The following is a 26,865-nucleotide window of genomic DNA, read 5'->3' as shown; positions in this document are numbered from 1 at the left end:
GATGTAGCAATCGAAAGATAGGTAAGAAAGCTTTAATATTAAATGATTTGAAGAAAGGAATTGAATTTGATCATGTGCAGAAAGACTTAGAAATATGTCAGCAAATTGAAATGAACATTTTTACATTTCAACTGCCTGTACACGTTATTCATCCATCCAAACAAAGATTTGACTTGCTATAAACCATCTTTGGTGTATAATTATTATTTCCTGTTAATTTCAGTGTTATGTGACCAGTAGTTCAAGAGTTTATCGGTTAAATATTTTCACACACACATCTATTGTTTTATTTATATAGATATATCTGTGTGTATGTCTTTTTACTTCAACCGTAAGAAGAAAATCGTTTTCCTTTTCTTTCTACCTTATTTATTTGGCAATTTCAATCGGAATAGTTAGGCAATTCTTTTATTCTATGAAGTTGGTTAAAATAAAATGCATTTCGAAATGGAACTAAATAATACATCTCTTTTCACGCCTCTTTATTGCTGAACACATTTTATCAATCAAACAGTGCCGATCATTTCATGCTGGCCAATCGACACCTACGATATAATCTATAACACTCCATGTTAATCTGAAGCACACCAACCTGTTAAAAATTGTGAACATACATTTATTTTTATAAGATTTGTGTGTGTGTGTGTATATATATATATATATTGTGTACAGAAAGTTGTTAGTTGAGACAGATCATTGGTACCGTCGGTTTCAAGCCCGATAATAAGGCCCGTTTAAGGTATCCTTATCAAGCTCTCTTCAGCCAATTATATATATATATATATATATATATATAGTTTTTTTTTTAAGGCGGCAAACTTTAAATTGACAATTTATTTCTTGAATTGCAGATTTGGCAACTGTCAGTTGTTTTGAGTTCAGCTTGGTTTGGCATACACGAGCAACATTTGCAAATAATGCGATCGATTTACTAAGAGAAACATTTGATGAACGAATAATTTCACAAAATAGACCTGTCAACCTGTCCCTGTTTGTGCGATTTAACCTCAGATTATTTTATTTGAGTCTATGTAAACCTATGTTTATGCTGATAAACTAGACACAAAAGACGACTTGGAAGATATTCAGCATGTAATTGCCAAAATACAGCTTAATTTAATATGTAGAGTTTGTGAAAATTGACCATCTAGATTATGCCATGTACATACGAGATGCGAGGCCATATGGCCAAAATTATGCCAAAAATTAATTTGTGGAATAAACTACATATTTGTAGTAAAAATATTTTTCTGTGATTCATTAAATTTAAAGTTTGTTGCTTCTTTAAAAAAAAAAAAAAAAAAAAAAATCAATATACACACCATTCTAATATATATCTCACTGTCAATGCAATTCTCTACCTGCATAACAGCCAAGGACAGGCAGACATAGTGATAATCCTAGGTTGAAAGTACTATTGCCACATCTGGGCAGGAACTGCTAGAAGTATTTTATCCTGCCTTGACAGAGTTCAAAATAGACTTTGTAGCCTAGTAGGGAATGCCCTTTTCTCTTCCCTGCAACCTCTTTCTCACAGAAGAGATGTTGCAAGCCTGTCTCTGCTCTATCGTTATTTTCATGATAAGTGCTCGTCTGAGCTCCAATCCGTGATCCCCTTTTGCCAAATTTCCACTAAAAAAACACTCGTCTAGCTGAAACCACTATCAATAATTTCCGCTACTCTTTATATGTGTTTAAACCTAAACATAGATTTCATGAACAAAGCTTCTTTCTTAGAACTGCACGCCTGTGGAACTCTCTTCCGTTTCCCTGCTTTCCAGCTGACTACAATATGGCCGTCTTCAAGTCCAATGTAAACAAGTTCTTAATGATCCGTTCCCCTTCAGTAATCCAATTTACCAAATTTCACTACTAACGATTACTATGATATTGTCCCAGTGACTGCCTTACACTCATTGACCCTCATCCTTGAATGGTCTCCGGGCCTTGATAAGTGGTGACTCTTTTGTATATATATATATATATATATATATATATATATATATTAGACTACCCGTGACCTGTTGGGTCAGTATGTTATATTAGCTATGAAATTCATGTATGAGCGTGACACTTGTGACGTAAAGAAAATAGTTTTTTTTTTTTGTTTTTTTTTCGACATAACGGAAACATTTCTATGAAAAATCACGGACGGATCACGCAAACATGAAAAAAAAAATCCTCTCTATTCGTGTAAAGTTACCTATTTTTTTGAATGATCGCTCAAAAATCGAAAATTAAACATGATTTTCCTATGAATCGAACGCCGACAAAAGTCATTTAGCAGCAAAAATGCACATGAACCTACCGATGAGAAATATAAGAATGAAAAACCCATATTGGAATCCTTCAACCAAGTTATAGAAACTTAAAATCTAAAAAAAAATAATTTATAAAACCTGAAACAAAAAAATAAAACCTAAATAAATAAAATAACATAAAACTAATATTGAAACAAATTAGTAAATGTGTCAACAAATTCACCGTTCTCACACAACTATTTTGTATCTAGAAATGTAAACAAAAAATAAAAATAGAAGGAAGGAAGGAAAAGGGACGGATAGAGAGTAGTAGTAGTAGTAGTCTTGGCTTTACTACAATTGTTCTTATGTTTGTCAACGGGTTAAAGTTGTTTAGTTGTAAGAAAATAGCGACAGTATAGTTATAATAAAGAATAGTTGCAAAACACCCCTCACTCTTCCCATGTTAAATTATAATTTTGAAATAATAACGTTAATATTTCAGTGCACAGGTCAAAATCTGCAAAAGAAGCAATTTGTGTTTATTTGTTTATGTTGTTATGGGTTAATGTTTATGCGCGCATTCGCAACCGGATGTTGTAAACCGGAAAGTGGGTTACATCACTGATTACAAGGTCATTTTGAGTTTTATGTATGTGTATATATATATATATACATTTTTTTTTTAAACAGTAATCTACGTACATGCATGTTTCGGGGCCTTACCCCTCTTCAGCGTAGCTTGACTGTTATTAGGACTCGAACCCTGGGTCCTATGTATTTCAGTTCAGCGTCTTAATCTACACACACACACACACACACGCACACACACACACATATATATATATATATATATATATATATATCTTGGATTTGTATTCATTGTTCTGTTGGCATATTTTTCAGTGTTCTTTCTTTTTGAAAAAGAGAGGTAGACTCTCAAATCAGAATTATCAAAGATGTTATGCTATTATATCATCCCAGTAATATTTAACAGTAATTCCATATTTATGGACTAGTAGGAGGGGAGGGGGCAGTTTTTCCCGGTTGTAAACTACGCTTAAATATGATATTTTAATTTGTCCAGATTTCGTATATATTATTATAGAGTTGGGATTTCCAAAGTAAATTTAAAAAAAAAAAAAAAAGGTATTTGGGTGCCATCAGCTAGAATCGAAACTGAAAACAAAACTAGCATTCAAAGCTGGTGACGTTACCACCATACCAACATGACACGCATATGAACAGATTAAAAATAAACTAAGATGAATGTATAAAATGTATAACGATTTTTCCTATTTTGACCCCTTGGCTACCCATAAAAGAATGGTCCATAAAACCAATTATTTGAGGCCCCCAGCGCCACTCTGCGACTTTTAGTTTCGGAAGAGATAGAGTTTGAAAATATGGAGACAGACAGACAGACATAGTGAGTTTTATAAATTAGATTTATGTATGAAAAATCTATTGAAAAATAGATATATGAAGATTTGTAATTTAAATGCCGTCTTTGGTTGCTTGTTTGTGTTCGTACATCATGTCTCTAAAAACAAAAAAGTAAGTTAATCAATAAAATGTCCCTTGATTTTTTTTCTTCTTTTTTTGAATTGTTTTCTGTAAAAGGTATGAAAATGATGGGAGCTTCTATATTATAAGAGTGAAATTCAAAAATGGAAAAATATTGAATTTCAAGTAAAACAAATGGTAACTATGTAATTGCCATGTTGCGAATAGTAACATATCCAAAAATTATGAAAACCGATGAGGTAGAAAAATAATTAATGAAAAAAGAAATTTGTGAAATCAAGCGATTTTGCTAACTGAAAAAGAACAGTTGACAGGGGAGATAATTAAGTTCTGCTGCTTACGTCATGTGATGCAATGTGACGCAAACGCCATTCAAATGGGCAGACAACATGTCTCTCATATAACCTTTATTGAAAACTTTTTTTTTGTTAATTATTTTTCTGTCTTATCGTTTTTCATGATTTTTTGATATGTTACTCTTTGCGACATGAAAATTACAAAGGTGCCATTGGTTTTATTTGGAATTCAATATTTTGATTTTTCTAATTTCACTTTTGTCCAAAATTTTCTGTGTATGTCTATTTAGCAGTTTTGCATGGTGCTGAACTCAAATTTAAATATGTTAAGGCCTTGGAGACTTTTAGGGCTAAATGGTCGGGGAGGGGGCAAATGATGGACTTAGTCATTTCTTTTTTTGCATGGTGCAGAACTCAAATTTACATATGTTAAGGCCTTGCACTGTTTGTTCATTTTCACCAAGATTTGACGTTCCCTGGAGACTTTTGAGGCTAAATGGGGTTGGGAGGGGGGGGCAATGCCGAACTTAGTCATTTTTATATGCCTCGTTCACTGTTCACTCACGGGGGACCATGCATGCTTCACTTGTTTTTCTTTGTTTGTTTTTTCACGAACACGAAACAAAATTTTTCCCATTTATTTATAATATTTTAGTAATTTGGAACAAATTTATTCATATAGATAAACATTTTGGTAATTTCTGTACAAATTTGTTTTGTGACCGTAAAGAAAAGAAGTGAAAGAAGAAATCAATTTGCTTTTTCACATGCAATGTACAAATAGATCGCAACTTGTTGAAGAGAGGAGCATTTAGACACAAATGCTTAATATTTGTCCAGGAAATAAAACAATATTACGAAACGGAACTATTTGCTATTCATTTTCATTCAAGTGGTGTCCTGCCTGGTTCAGGCATTAACGGCTATGTCTCGTCATCTATCTCTCTCCCTCGAGACATTCATGAATTCATTGTTGCTCATCATTCACAGCTCCATTCATGCTGTTTTCTAAAAAGTGTTTGACATATTGCCATAGCTTTCTTTGCAGTAGTACAGACAGTAGGTTGCAGTTTCTTTCTGTTCGAGCAGTGCCCCTACTTCTGATTGTTGTACCCAAATCTTTCTGTCTGAGCAGTGCCAATACTGGATAATTGTCCTGACCATTGTACACAAAGGAATCTTCTGCTCAGCACAACGAGATACGAAAGCGTAAACAGAATTATTCCTGATTGCTTCCATATTGTGCCAGTAACCTTCTTTCCATGACCTCACGTCATCCTGATTAAGGTGCTAAAGTGAGTTCTTGATCTTGGCCACGGGTCCCCCTACAGACTAGCGGAGTGAAGGAGATGCCTTTCTTTTTGCTTTGACGGCAGTACTGCCTCGCCACCCTATTTGTTATATTAAACTCAAATCAATCATTCGATTAAAAAATAAAACAATAAAATTAATAAGTTGATTAATAAAGTGTTCTTTTTCTAAACCAATATGCAAATTAATTAACCTTGTGACTGATATCGTATATACATAAGTAGTATATAAAAAATGGTGTGTGTATTGTTTAAAGTTGAATTAACTTGAAATAAGTTGGGGTTTTTAACTTGAAATAAGTTGGGGTTTTTTTTTTGGTTTTTTTAACTATATCTGGTTAAAAAACCGATAACACGCAATTAATCATACTGAAACCGGCAACCTCGTGGCTTAGTGGGGGATGCCCTTTTCTCTACCCTGCAACCTGTCTCCCACAGAAGAGACATTGCGAGCCTATCCTTATTATCGTTATTTCCATGGCAGGTGCTCATCTGAACTCCAATCTCTGGTCCCCCCTCGCCAATCCTTCACGAAAAACACCCGTCTAGCTGAATCCACTGTGAAAAATTTCCCCCGCTCTTTAGCTGTACCTAAATCAAAACGTAGTTTCCATGCTTTCTTAGAACTGCACACCTGTGGAACTCTGTTCCGTCTGCCTGCTTCCCACCTGACTACAACTTGGATGTCTTTAAGTCCAACGTTAACAAATTCCTAATGAACTGCCCTCTTAAGTAAACATTTCATCAAATCTCCACACTAACGTACTGTACTTGCAATAATCCTTATCCCTGAGTGGCTTCTGGGCTTTGATAAGTGGTGACCACCGTGTAAAAAACAAAAAACAAAAAAACTCATCGTTTCATAATTATGTTTCTAAGAACTTACTAGGGGCCTCAAATAATTGGATTTTTTATGGACTGTTATCTTATGGGTCTTCAGCCAGTTAAAATAGATTTTAAGGAGTCAAGTGGTTGATGGATTTAATTTAGGTTTTATTCATAAATTAGAAATGATACCCCTTAGGGTTCCCTGATTATTAAATTATCTTTATAATTCGTGTAAACACTTACTTCCAACTATCTCAAAAAAAATTTGAAACCTTACAGAGTAGATCTACCCCCTCACCTTTTTTTCCTGACAAAACTTGGTGACTTTTACACCTGATGAAGGTCGGAGGTTAGGTTCTAAACAATACAAACACTCATACTTCATCTTAAAAATTCAGAACTGTTAAGTTTTTTCTTTTTTTTTTTTACTTTATTGTTCATGCGAGAATGAGGCCCAGTTTTCACATTTCTTCATTCAAATATGATTTTGCTTACTCGTGGTTTGAGTTTTGTTCTCAGCTGAAATATCCGCCACTTTTTTTCTTTTTTTTATTTATTAATTTTTTTTTACTCTGTATACAGGTCATATTTTTTATAACCTCGGATTAGAGAGAGGATATACTAGAATAATATAACTGGACATAAATCCGGAGCAACCTCCACTGAATTGTCCACAAAAACAAAAACAAAAAATAAAAAAAAAAAAACAATGCAATCCCACTCGAGACTGTGTTCGATTTTGCGACTTATTTTTAGATCTAAAGTTGAGTGGAAATGGCGGAATTGCAACTTCTTCAACTGGATTGGCATTACTGGAAGATTATTAAAGAATTCTCCATATGTAAAAAAACAAAAAAACAAATAAAAACCGTCTTTCCATATTTCTGAGTTTTTTAGATGAGGGTTGATAATTTATAGCATTTAGATTGCTTTATATATATATTATTCCTTAATTGGAATTCATTTTTGAGATGAGCATTATATATTAATTTATTTTTATTTCAGACTATTATTCTCATCTTTATTAGTTATTGTTTTTTTATCTTTTATTATTTTTTTTTTTATTGGTTTGTTGTTTCGGCCAACTATTCCTTCTGGCCTTCCAATAAAAGATTAAAAAAAAAAACCAACAACTAATAAAGATGAGAATAATAGTCCGAAATAAAAATAAATTAATTTAGATTGCTGTTCTCATCTTGAGTGTTATTCTCACAACGTTTTGGTTGATGTAATCTCTGATCTTAGCAGTATATTGTCAAACTCAGGACTCTGAACAGAATTTTGAACGCTACCCTTTATTTAATTCACGAGGCTGGCATGCCCTCGTCCTGTTTCTCATGAAAGTAATTCGCAATTGTATTCTTAGTTCTGCCTGCACTGAGGATTGAACCTTCAACCACAAGGACCTGTGGTGTGACAGATAAAGTACTCAGTAAAATTCAGTTTTTAGTGACATTCTCCTGCAGGTTGAAATAATGGCAGATGATGAGAGAAGTGGTGAAAGAAAATGAATGATGCAGATAATTAAATGAGTGGTCGATTATCGCAACAGTTTGAAAAATTCTAAGATGGTTTTTCATCAATATTTGGACATTCTGAACTGTTCTTTTTTTTTTTTTTTTTTTAAGTTTTATTGCAAATTTGAAAATCTTTTTCTCACAAATCTATATAAATAATACAGTATGTATGTCCGTGTGTAACTATTTAACTGCTAAACTCTTAAAACTACTCGTTACATAACATTGAAATTAACAGTAAATACCAATCATACACTTATGATGGTTTATAACAAGTAAAATGTTTGTTTGGATGTATGAATAACGCGTGCAGAAACATGTCGGCAAGTTGAAATGCAAAATGTTCATTTCGACTTCCCGACATATTTCTACCAGTTTTGTGCATGTGTTAACTAATCATAGCTAAAAGTGGTTTAATTTTATAACTTTATCTGTCAGGTTAGCTGAAATGGTAATGAATATGGCTGGAGCACTAAATGTTTTGATTTCAATTCTAGCTAGCACCGAAGTCATTTCTTTTTTAAATTTTGAATTATATATATACTAGCAGGGGTGCCCGGCGTTGCTCGGGTGTTTGGAGTTGTATGCTGTACAAGAAAAGCAAAAAAACAAAAAAAAAATGGTTAATTTTTTAAAACTTTGACCCCTATTATGACCCCTTAAAATTTATAGTTTCGGGCTCAAATCACTTTATTAAGTTAGATCCAGATTCAAGGAACCTATATCTAAAATTTCAAGTGTCTAGACCCAAAATTGTCAGAGGAGTTTGGTAGAGTTCTTAAAGGTCAAATCGTTGAAATTTGACCCCATAACAGCCAAATTTCTGGCTGACACCCGTCACATCGATTTTCCCAAATCCCAGTACCCTGTATTTCAAATTTCGAGTCTATAGACTAAAAATTGACAGAGTTATTGCGTAGGGAAATGTACACAGACAGACAGACACACAGACAGACAGACACGTTCACTTTTATATATATATATATATATATATATATATTCAAAATTTAAAAAGAAATGAGCCCTTTTTCGGGGTCAACGGCCAACTAGCACCGTGTGTGTTGGAGTGGAGAGGACTCCTGTAAGCCGTGGTGAAGGCAACCTTTCTAGGAGAAGCAAATCTCTGATTCAAAAAAACCATAAAGCGGGAGACCAGTATCCGCATTAAGCTGGTCTGCATTTTAACTTGTTGCTGGCTATCTTGCTCTTGCTTGTTCTCAACATTTTGAACCGAGAGAGAGACTTAGCTGTCGTACAAAGCTAAGACTCTGTAACCTCATCTGTGTATAGATACTCCCTCAGGCATTTGTCTATAAAAGTGGTCCTGTGGCGATGGAAAAGTTGTGATGCATGGAGGCTTGAAATGCTGGAAGCATGTAATAATTGATCTCAATGACCATCTTCAGTGTCATGCCATGCGAGTGAATTCACTGGTAGGACTAATAAAAAAAAAAAGTCATTTTTGGGCTCATGGACTTTAAATGTCTGAAGGAGTGGCACTCGTCTGACAAGACGTTGCAATATATATATATATATATATATATATATATATATATATATATATATATATTAGTCCTGGTCAAAATCATAAGACCACTTAAGAAAGTAAGCGTTTATGCATATTATCAAATTTTTAATCAAACAAATGGTTGAAACCATTGCCAAAAGGGAAAATATGATGGAAAAAAAAATGAAATCTGCTTCATTCGAAACCTTAACCCTGATCTAATAATTATTTTTGGAAAAAAACAAATATTTTCACTTAGTCGAAATGATAAGACCACTGATAATTTGTCTAACAAAAGGCAATTATAAATTACTAAAAAGGGTCTCAGTATTTAGTATAGCCTCCATTATTACAAATTACTTCAAAAATTCTCTTCGGCATGCTTGCGACTAAGTTTTTTTATCAGTTGCGAAGGAATTTTATCCCATGTACTGAAAACTGAATCAGAAAGTTCCTTTATCGAATCATATTGGGTTCCATCCTTGAACACATCTTTTGCCAACCATCCCCAAGGATTTTCAATGGGATTGAGGTCCAGAGAACATGCTGGATGATCTAACAATTCTATATTATTTGAAGAAAAGTATTCTCGTGCTTGTCGAGAAGTGTGTATTGCAGCGTTGTCTTGCTGGAAAATCCAATTTCTTCCATACAGACGTGGACCTTCAGTCCTGATAGAAGCATTTTCAAGCATTGAAATGTACTTCAATGATGTTTGCCGGCGTTTCACTACTTGCAACTTTAGGGTCCCAGCTGACGAAAAAGCACCCCAGATCATTAAAGACCCTTCTCCACTATGCCGAGTTGAAAAAGTCTCTTTGGGCAAATTTTTATCATGCCAATAGTGTTGAAATCCATCTGGACCATCTAGATTAAACTTTTTCTCATCGGAGAAAATTACATTTTCCCACTTCTTTTCATCTCAAGTCTGGTATTTGGCGGCATATTTAAGTCGGTTAGTTTTGTGCTGTTCAAGAACACATGGTTTCTGCAGTCGCTTTAAATGATTAAAATCCTTCATTTTCAGATGCGTTCTGATGATTTTAGGACTACATTCTGCTGCTGTTTGGCTTTTCAATCGACTTGAGCTCATACTGGAGTTTTTTTTTTTTAACTTCTTCTGATATGGCGATCCAGTGATGGGATTATTTTTTTTGGTCGACCTGGACTCTTTTTGTGCCCATATTGATTTGGATTTCTTTAAAAATTTGTGATGACCGTTTTGCTACGATTCACTTCGTTTGCAATGGATCTATGGGAGAGTCCACCCCTATTAAGCTCAAAGATCCTTCATCTCTCAAACTCTGATAATGGTTTCCCTTTTGCCATTTATAATTTAGTAAGATGTTTTTTATCCACTAACAAGTTGCTTTTAGTAACATAGAAAGCGTTTCATATTAATTTTTTCAAAACTAGCCGATTTTATTAAAATGTTAGATAAATTATCAGTGGTCTTATCATTTTGACCAGGTGAAAATGTTTGTTTTTTAAAAAATAATTATTAGATCAGGGTTAAGGTTTCGAATGAAGCAGATTTCATTTTTTTCCATCATATTTTCCCTTTTGGCAATGGCTTCAACCATTTGTTTGATTAAAAATTTGATATTATGCGTAAACACTTACTTTAAGTGGTCTTATGATTTTGACCAGGACTGATATATATATATATATATATATATATATATATATATATATATGTATATATATATATATAAATATATATATATATAAATATTCGTTCAATAGAGAATTAGCTCTGTAATAATACAAATCAAAATAATACAAAATCTGCATGTATTAAAATATCAGGTTGACAAGAAAGTTCTAAACTTTTGAATTCAGATGAGCATATCTCGGCTCAGACAAAAAATTTATTGATCAAAATAAACACCATCAGACCATCCGAAAGAGTGATGTCTCGGTCGAATAATATGTGAAAATTAGAAAAAACGGTCAATTATTTTCTTTAGAAATAGACCTTTGAAATAAGGGCAGGTCAGAAAAAAATTGTTCCTTTTTATGCGACTTCGATAAGTACGCATGTGCGTCAGGCATGCTTTCTTGAATTGGTTTAAATGAATAAAAGCAACGTTATTTCGCTGACACTGTTGTGGGGCAGTGGTTAACGAGGTTGGGTCATAAGCTTTTAGTTTTCATGTTTGAGTCCACGTAATAGTGGTCTATGTTTTTTAAACAAGATTTTTTTTCTTTTAAAGGTTTAATATTTAAGCAGGGTTATATGGTATTTATTTGCCACTAACCTGGGTGCCCAGCATTGCCCGGGTGTTTGTAGGGGGGGGGGTAGATCCAAACCCTATGTTAAACTTCTTTAAAAAAAATCGGAAAAACAGCAACAACAACAAAAAATGAGCATGATGTAAAAAGAAAAAGTAAAATAAAAAAAAAAAACTCTTAAAAAATCGGGAAAATTTTTTTTTTAAGTTTTGGTAGGTAGGATCGAACCCGGAACGTTGAGGCGAGCTTGATAACTTACCACTCGCCCACAAAAGGAAAGTAACTGAAAAACTGAAAACAATTTCAATTTAACGTTTATAAATGCACAAGTGGCAGGTGCGTGGTTAATTTAATTAGGTCAAAGGAAATTAAATTCCACACTTAATTTTAACTGTGAGGTAGTTGTTTTGGTTTTGGTTTTTAACCAACTTTGTCTGGTTTTGTTTCCCCAACGTGTTGGAGTAAACCAGCTCTCCTTTAATAGGAGAGTGTCCAAATGAAAGCAACTGTCTGATATGACGGTTTTCGCCGACATTGATCAAACGTCCATTGCTTTCTGGACGCTCCCGGCCTGTAGGCCGAGAACTGCTTCTTAATTTCACATGTTTTGCTTTTATACGAAAAAGCTCAACCAACACGTGAGAAGCCGAAATAGCAATAATTTTGTAAAAGTCAACGTAAATAAATCTAGCCACGACGCGCATTCGCAATTCATACATATTATGATCTACAGGGTATATAAGAAGTTCTAAGCGATAGTACCCCCCCCCTCGAGAACCCTTGGCGAAAAAAAGCCTTTCTTGGACATACAAAAACTTGCATGCCCGTTTTACCTTTTATATATATAGATAACATTTTTCTTATTTCGAGACTTACTTAATGTGATTTTTCTTTTAACTAATCATTTTTATAATGGCTATTTCGCTTAATTTTTTTTTAATAAGTGATTTATTGTCATTTTGTTTTCGTAGCGACACGTAACGATGTTTTTTTTTTTTCTTTTTTGTTTTTTTGTCATTTTAAAAACCAAAGAAAATTCAAACATTTGGGTTACGTAATGTGATATATTTTTTTTTAATTTTATTTTTAATAGCGGTTATTTCGCTTAAAACAAATGTGCTTCTTTTTACATTTTCCTGTTTTTATCCGTTCTTTCATTTTCGATTCAGCAGCTGTATCCACGGCTACTTGCTGCTATTTTCATTTTTTTAAGGGGGTTGTTTGTTTGTTTGTTTGTTTGTTTTGTGCCCGCTCGATTGAAACTTTTCTTTTTTTTTTTTTTTTTAGGGCTGGGTTGCTCAGTATCCTTACTATACCACCTCTCCACACCTGAGCAACGCCAGGTACCCCCGCTAGTCTATTATAAATCTCAGCCGTCTGTGTGCGTGTGTTTGTATGTCCGCTAAAAACTTTAGTCATCCGCATTAAAACCGTATGAACGTGGTATCGTTAGAAAGAGCGATGTCTCGGACACATAATATTGAAAAAGTAGAAAAAAATCGATTATTTCATGAAGAAATGTCGATTTGTTTGAAGAGGGGGGGGGTCAGGTAAAAGCTTTGGTTTCGACGCTATTTATTTAATCCCTCATGCGCGAACGATTGATTCGTTGTTATATTTAAAAAACATAAATTTGTACGTCATAACATTTGTGTCGTCATGGTCCGACTTGTTCGTTTACGAACTTAATTTTTGTAAGTTCGCGTCCACCACGCGGCATTTTTTTTTTTTTTTTTTTTTTTTTTTTTTTTAATAAAAAATTTTGCTTTCAGTTTCCTTCTGGCTGATGGCACCCAAGTTCCGTTTTTATGTTTTTTTTTTGTTTCTTCTTCTTTTAATTGATTCTACAAATTAAATATATTTGACACATTTTATGACCGGGCGATGGCGTGCCCCTCCCCACCAAATGTATGTATCACACCTAACTTTATATAGGGAAATCATATACACATACTCTAGAAATCAATGCTGTTAAATTTTAGGCTTAAAGTATTTCTAAGAATTCTTCGTTTAGAAATCGACAACTTTTGTAGAAATTGATTTTTTTTTAACCAAATTGAGAACCACATCTCCCACCTCCACCCAAAATAGATTTGGTCACGTGATTAAGAGTGCTAAACCTGAACATGAAAATGTGTGCAGATTTCTTTTTTCCTCATTTCTTTCTTTCTTTTTTTTTTTTTTTTTTTTTCTACAAATCCTCCTCTCCGCTCCTGGCAATATGTCTCTTAAAATTTTCTTTTTTTTTTTTTTTTTAAATAAAGTATTAAAAAAAATAGTTTTGATCATTGAATATTTATTGCTGTACTTAATTATTGATTATCATATGGAAATGAAAGCATCTGTTTTTCTTCTGACTCCTGCAATTTTTGCTAAAGGCTTTTAGGAACGAATTAAATGGTCATTTTTTAAATATTTTATTTAATTTCTCCATCTTTTAGTATTAAATTTTTAAGTGTGTCATTCTGAAATGAATTGTATAAAGCCATTATTGCTTATCCAACATGTCGGACATTAAACTCAATATGAGAAGGGTATGTATGGCAAATTAAGTCATGACAAATGTATGACAAAGCACAATTACTCCTACTGGTTGTCTATTTGTGTGATATTTAGGCACGTCATTCGAGTAACCTGGGATTATTGTCAAGAACAAGACGCAACAGATTATAATTTATGCTGTTGTTTTTGGGGTTTTTTTCCTAAAAATCTTTGTAAATTAAAATAAAAAATAAACAAGCTCATGCTTTCTTTTTTTTTTTCTTTTTTTTTTTTTCAGACTGACGGACTAGGATTTTGGAGAATTAAATAATTTGTTGAGATATTTACTTTTCATTGTCATTTATTTTTTATGTGAACATTTATTATTAAAAAAAAATGCTATAAAAATATTTTAGATCTTAAGAACTAACCAAATATATATTTATTTTTAACACAAGGGTACTTTTTGTTTTATTGTTTGACTCCATTTTTTCTTTTTTTTTTCATTTTTTTTTTTTTATATTCCGTCAAGTCTGGAAATAAAAAAAAAAATAAATAAACAAACTTTTTTCTTACAAAGATGTTTCGCGAGGACATCACACACACACACACACACACACACACACACACACACACACACACACACAGCAGGAGCAAGTTGTGCCTAAATATAAAAATAAAAATAGAGAATCAACAGGAGCAGTTGTCGTGCATTTGTCGTACATAATTAGTAAAACTGATGACGATAATGGTGCCTTATTTTCTTTCAGAAAACTTAAAGACAGTTCTGATGAGTTTGTCGCCTGCCATAATAGCATGTTTGAAAGCGTCGCTTACTTTGGAAATCCTTCATCTATTTGTGTGCCATTTTTATGTTCTCATTCCATTTCACTCTGAGGTCACGTGATCCAAATGTTTAGTTAATCCGATTTGAGGCTAATCTTTTTGAAAGGTCTTAATTGCCTTAAGGGTCCATTAAGTTTATTTTAAAGTTTACTCAGTATTGTTACGGGGAGGGAGCATTGATAACAAAATAGAAAAGGTTTTAAAAAGTGTGTAACATCTTTCTTTAAAGTTTCTTGTACTCTCTCTCTCTCTCTCTCTCTCTCTCTCTCTCTCTCTCTCTCTCTCTCTCTCTCTTCCTCACCTCATCATGGTGCTTATGTATTTTTGGTACCGCGCTATTTTTAAATAGTTTTTTTCAGGTTAAATTCAAGTTTCACGGTATCATTTTCTTTTTTTAATTAAATTGTTAGGTGGAAGCACAGAATAGTTACAAAACACCCTTCCCATGTTAAGAATGACAAGAACTTTATTATTTCAGCACAGTACCAAAAATACACAAGTACCCTTGTCTCCTTCAAATTTTATCTGATGTAAGGTTTGTGGATGCGTCTTGTGTAGTTTCTGACTTTCAGCCAGACGTGCACTGCTGTACAGAATTACAAGTTTTATATAGTAGCTTTCGTTCATTTTTTTTTCTTTTCTACACCTTTCTTTTTCCTTATTAAGCAAACATTTCTCAAAATAAGGAACTTTTAAATCATTTTTAACGTTCGCTTTTGCAGAGTTTGTATCGTTGCTTCGAAGGCTTGTAAAATAGGTATTCAAGATAACGGAAACCACTGTTATAATGCAAAGTGTTGTTCAATAAGGAACTTTTAAAAAAAAGTTTCGGTAAGTTAAAAATATACAGATCGGTTAAAAATTAAATATCTGACCAATTGATAACGGTTAATAAGTGTAGTTTTGTCTTAATTTTCGATTTTTCAATTAACCGTATAGCATCGGACGTTCACACCAAATAAAATATAGCCCCATCTTGAATTCTTGTTTTTACAAGCCTCTGTAGCAACAATACAAAATCTGGAAAAAAAAAAAGGTGTCAAAATTGTAAAGCTATGTAAGTGGATAGAAGACAAAATTTTCGGTATTTCAGCATTACACGGACGGTGCCATTTTTTTTTTTTTTAATTTTGCGCATTTCACTAAACTGTCGCCAGGTGATGCTTTAGCAGTGCCAGAAACTGACATTAAAAATGTGTGATAAAAAACTGAATAATTCGACCTCCTATCTTTACACACTTATAACTACTTGAAAAATGTAATTCAACCCCTAATTTTTTTTTCAATTAAAGGAGCAAAGACCAAATTTAAAAAAAATAACAGGTTTAATAGCAAATTATGCACTATTTGTTTTTTTAAATCGGTTTTCTTTAAAAAAGATTTGAAGAAAATCAACGAAATTTTACTTACTTCAATTATAAAAATATAAATTCCAAAAAATCATTTATCTATAAAAAAATACTATTCAATGGGTACTTCCATTCTTCATTGTTAAGAATTTATCCATATTTATATTTTAAATTCCATGTATTTTTTAAATAAAAGAGATTTTTTGAACAAGTATTTGAAAATACCGCCATTACATAAGCATTTTTACGGTGTTAGCAAAACGCCAAACCGGTGTTTATTCTTGTTTTGAATTACGGATGGACAGAAGGACGTAAAAACCACACGTTTGCGTTAGTCGTCTAGCCTTGTGCGTGCAGAAATATATGTCCCCATAGTTGAAAATAGTCACATTTTACTTATGTTTTTGCCTTTAACAAAAAAAAATTGTCGATTAATTTTTTTGTTCTTTTCTCAAAGAAATACATGAATTTTGGATTTAATATATTTGAATTCTTCTTTGAGTGAATGTTTTTTAAATATCTAAAAAAAGAAAACATTGAATGAAATAGAAAAAATTGTTGTCAGCGTCCAATATTTACTTGACAATCTAAGCATAACATGAGCTTCCACTTAAAAGTTTTACACTTTGGACTTTACAGGTAAATTTCCAAAAAACACTTTTTTTTGTTTTGTTTTAAATTAAAATATTTTATTTATTGATCTTTTATTTTCAATTTGTGATATATAAAACTTTGGTGAGTAAATTAATTATTTAAATTTTAATAGACATTTCAAAAGAGGGAGGGGATTAAAAAAAAAAACGTTTGTGTAAAATATTATATTTGGTTTATTGGAAAGCGCATAAAATGTCACATTGACCCTGAAAATATCGTAAAAAATTGAACCAATAGAAATTTTTTTATAGGTTTTTAAAGTTTAAAAACTGAAAAAAAATTAACTCGTAAAATTCAATTGATTTCATTACGTAAAAAAAAAATGGCTGCATGAAGGCACGCCGGCACTTTGTAAACACTGTTTTTTTAAAAAATAAAAAATAATATTTCTATTATTTTTTAAACAACTTTACTAGTTTATTTTGGAAGCATATTCTATAAAGAAAATAAACAACCCACTTTAAAAAAAAGAAATTACGAGTTTTTTTTATAATTTATTTGCAGTTTTGTATTAGGGGTGTCAAAAATTCCCCCCAAATTCTGATACACCTAGTGATGCTTCTCGGTCAAAGAACTTCAATCTGATTCAAAAGTGTCAACAAGTTCATTCATTTCATACCATTCAAATTGTTTATTAATTAAAAAATTAAAACTATAATGCATAATATATATAACTTTGACCCTTCAACAGGTGCCATAAAAAAAAAAATTAAACTAGATTTTTTTACGGTGACAATGTTGACTTCAATTCAAAAATTTTTTTTGGGGGGGGGGGCAGTTGTACTTTAATTCGAAAACTTTCATTTAAATTATCAAATTGTTCAGAAAAAAAAAATCAAATTTTGCTTGTATTCAAAAGAATATTTTTTTGAGAGGAGGGATCCAATGTTGCTTTAATTCAAAAACTGTTTTATCAAAATTATATTTTCTTATGCAGGCTTTTCAATAAATGTTTTTACAATTATATATTGATACGTTTTTATGCAATAAATGTTTTGGTTTTCAAGTATTTCTGTGTTTGGCAAAAAAAAAACATCTTATTTATTTACAGCGTTATTTGACTCCGAAGAAATTGGAGTTATCACCCCTTAACAATGACGTCATCCATGTAATGCAGACGTGGCAAATTTCCTTGCGTATTGTAAACGTTATTGATTGTAATTTTTTAAAACTTTACTGCTCTCTGACCTAATTTCAGTGTTTTTAAAATTATCACTCAGTTTTCCATTTTAACAGGTAACTTACCGCCCCCACCCCCACTGTTGTGACTCCAGTTTTGTTTGTTTATTTTTAATCATGACCAGGTCGGGAGGGGTGGTCATACAGAATCCGATGATGTATCTTGTTTGAGTGTATCCTGTGTAGTTCTTTACTTTTAGCCAGACAAGCACAGCTGTACGGAATTACCACTTTTATAGATTTCATTCATTTTTTACCCCCCCCTCCCTTTTCTTTTTAAGCAAACATTTCTCAAAATAAGAAACTATTTTTGTCACCAAATTTTTAATTTATTTTTTTGGATCTTGGCATTGTCACTTCTGTAACTCTTTTGTATTTTTCCTTTTCATATCACTTTTTTTTTTGCTGATCCTCCTGTACAGCTGGTGAGTTAACTTTAAGCCCTCTCCTTCTTCGTCTTCATTGGTCGATGAATTCCTTTTCTTTGTTTTCATTGGTCGATGGAGACCATTTTTATGTACACAATTTTTCATTGTTCTGAGTTTGTTTTTTTGTTTGTTTGTTTTTCTGTAGTTGGTTTTCATATTTTTTCACCCCTTTTTTTTTCTTCAAATGTTTTAAGATTAAAATCATAAGGCCATGAAAAAGAAACATTTTTCTGAATAGCACGAAAAAAAACTAATGTTTTGAACAGAAAAACCAATAGCATGCAGCAAACATGAGTTTATTTCTATGAAAATAGTCTCCATTGTATTTTAAATATCGAACTGACCCAAATGAGATAAATAAATACTAATAAATACTCAGAAAGTAATATTATGCTACATAGTTCAATGCAAATAATAAAATCACATTGTAAGAAATAATGTTTAATTTACTATCTTTAGTGCAGTATCTTCTTGCAGACTATGTACTCCGCCCCTTCTTATTTCTTTTGAATGCTTCCATTTTCCATATAATGCTTCATTAAAGAAAGGCATGTTGAAATTATGAGATCCTTTCTCACACCATTCCAACAATGATCATATGTTATTATTATAACAATATTCGAAAGCCAGGCTACATCAAAGGGACGTCACTCATATTCTTGTCCAGGGTAGATAGGCCTTTTTAAAGTTCAATTTTTTAAATTTGGCTTTTTGGAAAGCAGTTTGGCCTTCAAAAATTGTATTTGGCTTTTTTCAGAGGTATGAATAAGCAGATTATTATATAGATTGAAATCAAAACTGTATGATTTAAGAAAAAAAAAAGCAATAACAAAATATAGTTAATTAATAAAGTATCATTTTGCACAGCAATATGCAAATTAATTTTACTATTGAGATCACATAGATAAAAAGTATATAAAATAGGGAGCTCCTATTATGTAAACTTGAATTAACTTGAAATAAGCTGCTTTTTGCCTCACTGTCAGTTCAAGAGGACTATTGAACCAACCTCAGAATCTTCCAGGAGGCTAACACCACCAGCATTGAAGCCATTGTCATTAGGAACCAGCCGAGGTGTTTGGATCACGTTGTCAGGATGTCTGATTTTTGACTGCTGAAAAACAACTCTTCTGTGGGCAGCTAGAAGAAAACCTCACTCGAAGAGGCCAGACGAAGTGATACGAAGATCTTCTGAAAGCAAACTTGAAGTGTGGCATCAATACATACATATAAGAGACCAAGGCATCAATACATACATATAAGAGACCAAGGCATCAATACATACATATAAGAGACCAAGGCATCAATACATACATATAAGAGACCAAGGCATCAATACATACATATAAGAGACCAAGGCATCAATACATACATATAAGAGACCAAGGCATCAATACATACATATAAGAGACCAAGGCATCAATACATACATATAAGAGACCAAGGCATCAATTCATACATATAAGAGACCAAGGCATCAATACATACATATAAGAGACCAAGGCTAAAGACAGATAAACCTGGAAGTAGAGCATCACCAAAGGCACAGCCACCTTCGAGGCCAACTAACATGAGTAGAAGAGAAAGAAAAGGAGGGAGAGTGAAGAACGCTCTTGAGCCAACCGTCCAAATGGAAATAGGACCACCTACCCTCAATGTGAAAGGTAGTTCAAAGCTACGATTGGCCTTGTCGACCATATCTGCACACACCAGAACCAAGAAGATGATCACCATCCTCATCACTGAGGGGGTCACCAAGAGAGAAGGGATGGAGCATAAGAAATGAGCACAATGTTTTTTTGTTTTCGTTTGTTTATTGAGATTATTATTTGATGCTTTATGAAGTGTCTCTAATTTGTGAAATTGCAAGAATTTTCGAAATGAGAAAAATATAATTACCATAAAAATTAACTTTGCAAAATTAGAGGAGCCCGAAAAAGATGCTCAAGGGAAGTAAAATTACAGCTCTGTATAGATTCCAGAGTTCAAAACGGTGTACCTGAAGTTCAGAGGTTACATTGACTGAAACGTGCTGAAAATAATGTGACTGGTTTGAATATTACAAAATAGCAAAGGGTTTATTAGTGTGAATAAACAATGGAATAGGTAATTGCAAATTGGGTAATTGGCTTGTGATGAATATGAATGCATCCGGGTTCCTCCTCACAAGGAGGTAATTGGTGGCTAGAGCAGCCTGAAAGAGACATTGAAAGATGCACCTTAAGCTTAAGCACATTACTAGCTACGACTACGAACACCCGTTCATTAAAGCGACTTGACAGATTGCATTACTTCATTATTGTAACTAAGACCACTAAACTAAACAGATATAACCCTTTCTCGAACATACGGGGAATGGCTTAACTCTACTCTTTAAGGCTAGCTTAATCATTGTCGAGATGCTATTTGGAATGGTTTATTGTATGATATAGGGTGTATCAGTATTTTCTCTACAACGGAAATGCATTTAGATTCTGAGGATTTATGACTTATTATTATATTATTTATAAGATTTATGACTTATTATTATATTATTTATAAGATTTATGACTTTTATTATATTATTTATAGGATCTATGACTTTTATTATATTATTTATAGGATCTATGACTTTTATTATTTAAAAAATTGGACTATTAAAAAAAAATGAATAATGGATTTTCTTTTTCATGGCAATGTGATTTTTTTTCTGACGTTTAACTGCATTTTATTATAAATATTACTTTCTTTTTTTTTTATCTTCCCCCCCCCTCCTCTCTGCATTTATAATTATTTTATTGTAATAGACATTTCCTTTTATTATTATTTACTCACTAGAAGTAGTCACACAGGCCATCATCAAAGATTTCTCTTTAAGTATAACTTGTGGTCCTCTCTGGAATCTGAGTGACAAGTCTCCCCAGATTTCCAGTACTCTCCATCTTTTTCAATAACGTTTGCAGATTAATTTACGTTATCGCAACAGCCACTTACCATTGATTTTTTTTTTTTTTTTTTTTGGCAATGACCATTGGTCTTCACTGGAATTTAGGTGGCAATAAGCTTCCCGAAGGTCCTAGACCTCTTTGCACTCATCCAGTAGAGGTCTTTTATTATTATGCATGCAGTCATTCCAGTAAATGCTGTAAAGGAATTTGTCTCACTGAATTTTAGAATCTAAAAAGTAAAAAATCCATCTGTTTTGGATCTTCTTGTGCCCTCCCCACTTTTCTGCTTGGTTATTTAATATTTCTTGCACAAGATAAAATCCTGTTTAATTCTTTGATGTTCGAAAACCGAAATTGCTAATTTAACATCCGCAATACTGCATGTTGATTGCGCTGCATAATTGCAATGCATGCAGGCGACAGGTTTCCAATGGGAGAAATATTTAGCTGAGTAACAAGAGAGACCACCTATAAAATGGCTGACGTCTTTAAAATAGTAATTAGGTACAATGTTTAATGCTATGATTATGACCCACATGAGATTTTCCAAAAATAATGTTCATATCAGATAGCTGATCTCATTATTAGTCAGCTTTTTTATGTCCATATATTAACAGCTGATAATCTCAAGTGGTTTCATGGTGGGACCTAAATGATATATATTCCATAAAGGGAGGCCAGAAACAGAAGATCTTTTTCGCCTTAAGCTGATGGATTGTTTGCATTTGGTTGGGTTCGTGTTTTCATTTGGTTAGTCACAAAATGGAGAAATATTATTGTAACGCATCTCAAAATAAAAACCATTGCTGCTTGTTTATAAACTGGAGTTGTAGTTTCCTTTGAAGAGAGAATCCCTTTCTTACAGCATTAACAGAGACGATATGACACTGTGATCGATGTCAGAATCGAGCACTGATCAGGCAGACAGTAACTGGATGATCTCGGCCTGTGTTGTAATTATACATACATACGTTCATGATATTATGAATATGATTAATTTAGGCTTTAGTACGTTTCATAGTATTTCACCTAATGATTGAAGCGGTTCAAGGTCATTTAAAGTTGAGGTAAATTAAGTGCTGAAATGATTAAGATAATTTTAAATTTTGAACATAGTCTTTCTTTTTGATTTAATTTGTATTGTTTTCTCGTGTTGCATGTATGTATATGTATATGTTTATATATGTATATATGTGTATATGTATATATGTCTATGAATGTATTGGAACTTTTGCATGGTTTCGCTTGAGCACACGCAATATACACATTTTATCCTCCGCATGCTTTCAATTATTGTGTGCATTATAAGAACCCAATGTAATATCGTTAAGCAAAAAGGAAAGAAGCCTCAAATTTCGAGCTTTGCAATGGTTCTCCTCTTTCTCTCTTGCCCCTTCCTCCTCACTTTTTCTTTTAATCTCTTCCCCCTCATCCTTCTCATCTTCCCTTTCTACTGTTTCTCATTGCCCTCCTCTTCTTCTCTACTTCCTTGCCCTCTCCTTCTGCTTTTCTTCCTTGCCCTCTCCTTCTGCTCTACCTCCTTGCCCTCCCCTCTTGCTCTTCCTCCTCGTCCTTCTCTTTCACTCTTTTCCCACCTCGCTTTTCCCATCTTGTCCTTCTTCCTTGTTCTATCCTTTCGCTCTTCTCACTCGTCCTTCCTTTCTGATACCCCCCTCCTCCATTCTTGCCCCCTCCACTTCCTTTTGCTCTCTTTGCCCTCCCCCCTCCCTCCCATTGAACACCTTTTCTTCCAAAATAGTACATTGACTTTCTTCCTGCAGATGCAATCATTCTGGAATTCTCCCAAACTGCTTCCCTTGCCAACTCCCCGAGGAGAGAGTCCATCTTCAACCACTTTGCATCACAATCCATCCTTCTCGGTAACTTATCCCACTGATCTAAGGACACACATAGTAGACGGTGAACAGTGTCATGAACAACTCTCTTGGCTTCGGAAATCGGCTCAAAGGCCCGGCCGTTCGCTGCCACCCAATCCGTACTCCTTTGATTCCCTGCCTCTTGTTGCTTATCCAGTCAATTCCAAGATGCCTCACCTCTCTGAGGAGGTTTCTCCCCTCATGCCGTCAACCTATCAGAGACCCTGTCATATGCCGACCACTCCATTGCACGAATGCATTCCTGCCTTCACACCTGGCAAGTCCCACCTAAAATTTAGAGGTGGACAAAGTCCACGCGTCTGGAAAACCCCTATGAAAATTAAAAATAAAAAATCTCAGGTAAGCCACACCCGTCTCCTAACTCTAATGCTTTGTCTGCTTCGTTTTATTTATTAATTTTTGATGAACTTGAATTCTTTTTCTTGCGATAATTTCGCATTTTAATTAACGATTCATCTAACACACAATTTGCATGATATTGATATGAGAAAACGCAGTATGCTAAAAGAAAAAAAAAATGTATATATGTGTGTGTGTGTGTCCTCGTTCGAATGCTCTAGATTGTCAAATAGTCACCCGAATTGAGCATTTAATAGTTCTTGATTCCCTTCATTCCTGCGGCAATTGTTTGGTGGGCCTGAGGTAGAAGTTCGGCAAATGGAGCAAAAAAGTGACTTTGTGGTTGTTTGAATCTGATGACCAGCAGAAATTGTCACCCTCTACACTGATGATTGCGTAAGCATGTATAACACATGGGCCGGTCACTGGCATGACGACTCATGTGTTACATAAATGTCCTGGAAACAGTATCAGACTGTGACACGATGGTTCGGACAATACAATTAAGGATATGAGGACCAGTCGGTTAGACGTCTTTTGTCAGAGTTGAACAGTAAAGGCATACCTTAGGATTCTGGGTGTGGCTGGTTCCTTCCTTCATTCAGGATGACGGCTCTGGCTGGAATATTCTTCAGGTTGCTGGCACGATCTCGTCATTTAACAATGCACAACACAGGGGGTAATATATATGTGAAAGAATCTTATCGATTTATTTTTTACAAAAATATTGAAATACAACAAAAACGATTTACAAATCATAACGATTAACTCGTTTAACAATTAACTCTTTAAAACTATCTATCTAGCTACCCCTTAACTAAAATGCTGGTATGCCCCCCCCCTCCTTTTACAGATGTGTCCTTACCTTATGACTGTCAGAATGGAAAGAGAGAGAGAGAGAGAGAGAGAGAGAAACGAACGGAATCACAAGATTGCGTTCTGGTTGCTTATTTTGGTGTATCCCTCCGCCTACAGCCAAATTACCTCTTAACTGGGGGGAGGGGCACGACGGCCAGTGGTACTAGAAATAGTGCCACACATGAAACACTAATGTCTGTGGGTATAAAGAATAATTATTGGTTAATTATATATATATATACACTAGCAGGCCATCTGGCATTGTCCAGTCGTAAAATTTGCTTAAATACATTTTCATTTTTGCAAATTTCATATTTATTATTATAGAGCCAATTCTCTATTGATTATTATATTGTACCCAATATATAGTAATGATTTCAAAAGTAGCCAAAAAAAAAAAAATACATATGAATTGGGTGCCATCAGCTAGAATCAAAATTAAAACATGTAGCTTGCCAGCGTTATTTGTTTACCATCTGAGCTAAATCCATATGCATATAAAAACTTCAAAAAGTGGCATGGAATCTGTAAATGTGTTTGCATTTTTAGTCAACTTACAAATTCCAAGTTTCATTTTCTTTTTCAATTTTCAGCTATTTTTACCGGCTAAAAACCAAATCGAATTTATTCCACCAGTCTGTATACTCTATATATCAAGTTTCAGGTCTGCAAACCAAAAATTAAGAATAGTTTAGTAGACCATTCTGCACACATACAAAGTCACTTTGTGTATGTATGTGTGTGTGTGTATATATATATATATATATATATATATATATATATATATATACTAGCAAATGTACCCGTCCTTGGTCGGGGGGTTGATTTAATGCCATTGTTATGCTTATTGTCTGTATCTTTGGTAAATTCGATATTTATTTTTGTAATCCTAAAATTATTTTAATAAATTGTCGTTATATTGACATCTTACTGATCAATGTAGTTTCCACATAGTGAATGCAACGTGCCAGCAACAATCTAATTTCTCTGATTTGTCCTCTTAACAGCTATTCTTCCAGCTCAAAACCAACTACTTTGGCAAGGTTTTGGGAGCCATGATTTCTTTAACTGTATGCGAAAGAAACCACAGGATCAACATCGGCTATCTATTCATTGTAAGAATTTATGTGGTTGTAGCTGTATAGTTCTACAATTAGTCAACTATGGCAAAAAAAATTCCTTACCTTATGTTGCCGGGCATACTACTTGTGCTTGGTTGTTGAGGCCTATGTTTTGTTAAACCGACATCTAAGAAACCTCTGAATCACATTTTCACTAAATATTTGTGTAGACTGTTTTGCAATTTATTCAGGATCAGTTGAGCGTCCAAAAACAGAAAAATAATTTAATGTTGCACTGCTAGAATTTTATTCCACAGCCAACACAGTTGTTTAGGGTTGCTCATAATGAATCTAATTTTGCAGAGTTTGCAACCAAATAAAGTCGAAAGAATTATAAGGACTGAATGTTTCTGAATACATTTAAGGGTATTCTAGGTTTTGCCAAATTCACATTTTTACTCTGTTTATTCGGTTTCAATTTCTCTTTTCCATAGAAATGACTATGTAAAAATACATGTAACTGTTTTTATTTTGTTACAAAAAAGACTTCAGGTTAGTGAACTCTGTACTGGGTGCTGGCAAAGTTTAAGAAGGAATAAACATGGTTAATAGAGAGGAGAGGCAGTGTTGAGAAATTACTCTGTGGGTGTGTGTGGAATCGAAATGGAATGCTCCAAGCAAGTGGTCAGAGAGGGTTGCTGAAGATGTTTATTTAGCTTGCTGTTGACTCTACTGAAAGAATGGTTGACAGAGTAAATATTTAGGTAGTGCGTATGTTAAAAATTTATTAAAAAAATGTTCGGGGGGGGGGGACAATCAATATATGCAAATTCCCTGATACATCAGTGAAGCATTATGGGGATTAATAGAAATTGTATAGAAATATACAGTTATGTAAACATATATATATATATATATATATATATCTTCTATAATATAAAGCTAAACGTCTGTGTGTGTGTCTGGTCACGAATAGGCTCCTATATGGTTGACTATAATAGAAAACTGATTACATATAATGATAGAAGATGTATCTAGACACAGGAATGGGTATGTTTGATCTGGCATAATGATGATTCATTAAAATTGTGGAGTCTGCGTAGACGCCTGGTCCACAAAGTATGGAAATAAAAAATTTAAAAATTAAAAAAAAAAACGTTTACAAGTGTTTTTGATATAGATGTACATAATAATACTTTGATAAGTATGTTTTAACTTAAATAGGGATGGTATAATAAAATTGTGTAGTCTGCATTCATGCCTGGCCTCCATAGAATGCAAATAGGCACAAACTTTAATAAAGACTTTTCATATCTATCTGCGTAAGTATACTTTGATAATTATGTTTCGGTTTGAAGAAATATGGTATAATAAAATTATGGGGT

The 26,865-nt window shown here is 33.4% G+C and overlaps 1 long non-coding RNA gene across 1 annotated transcript in view; it reads left to right on the top strand.

Moving 5' to 3' along the window:
• The window catches only part of LOC145297724 (uncharacterized), a 229,286-nt gene extending 210,067 nt beyond the window's left edge, over positions 1 to 19,219 (top strand). Inside the window, exon 4 of the long non-coding RNA XR_013870316.1 lies at positions 18,392 to 19,219. This is a non-coding gene — a long non-coding RNA (uncharacterized LOC145297724). The remainder of the gene's footprint in view (positions 1 to 18,391) is intronic.
• Positions 19,220 to 26,865: the final 7,646 nt, after the last annotated feature.

Source organism: Euprymna scolopes, chromosome 18, assembly GCF_053919585.1.
Source record: "Euprymna scolopes isolate OS-2025 chromosome 18, ASM5391958v1, whole genome shotgun sequence".
NCBI classification, from domain to species: Eukaryota; Metazoa; Mollusca; class Cephalopoda; order Sepiida; family Sepiolidae; genus Euprymna; species Euprymna scolopes.
Note: the sequence above shows the minus strand (reverse complement) of the source record. Positions and strands in the feature narration are given on the sequence as shown.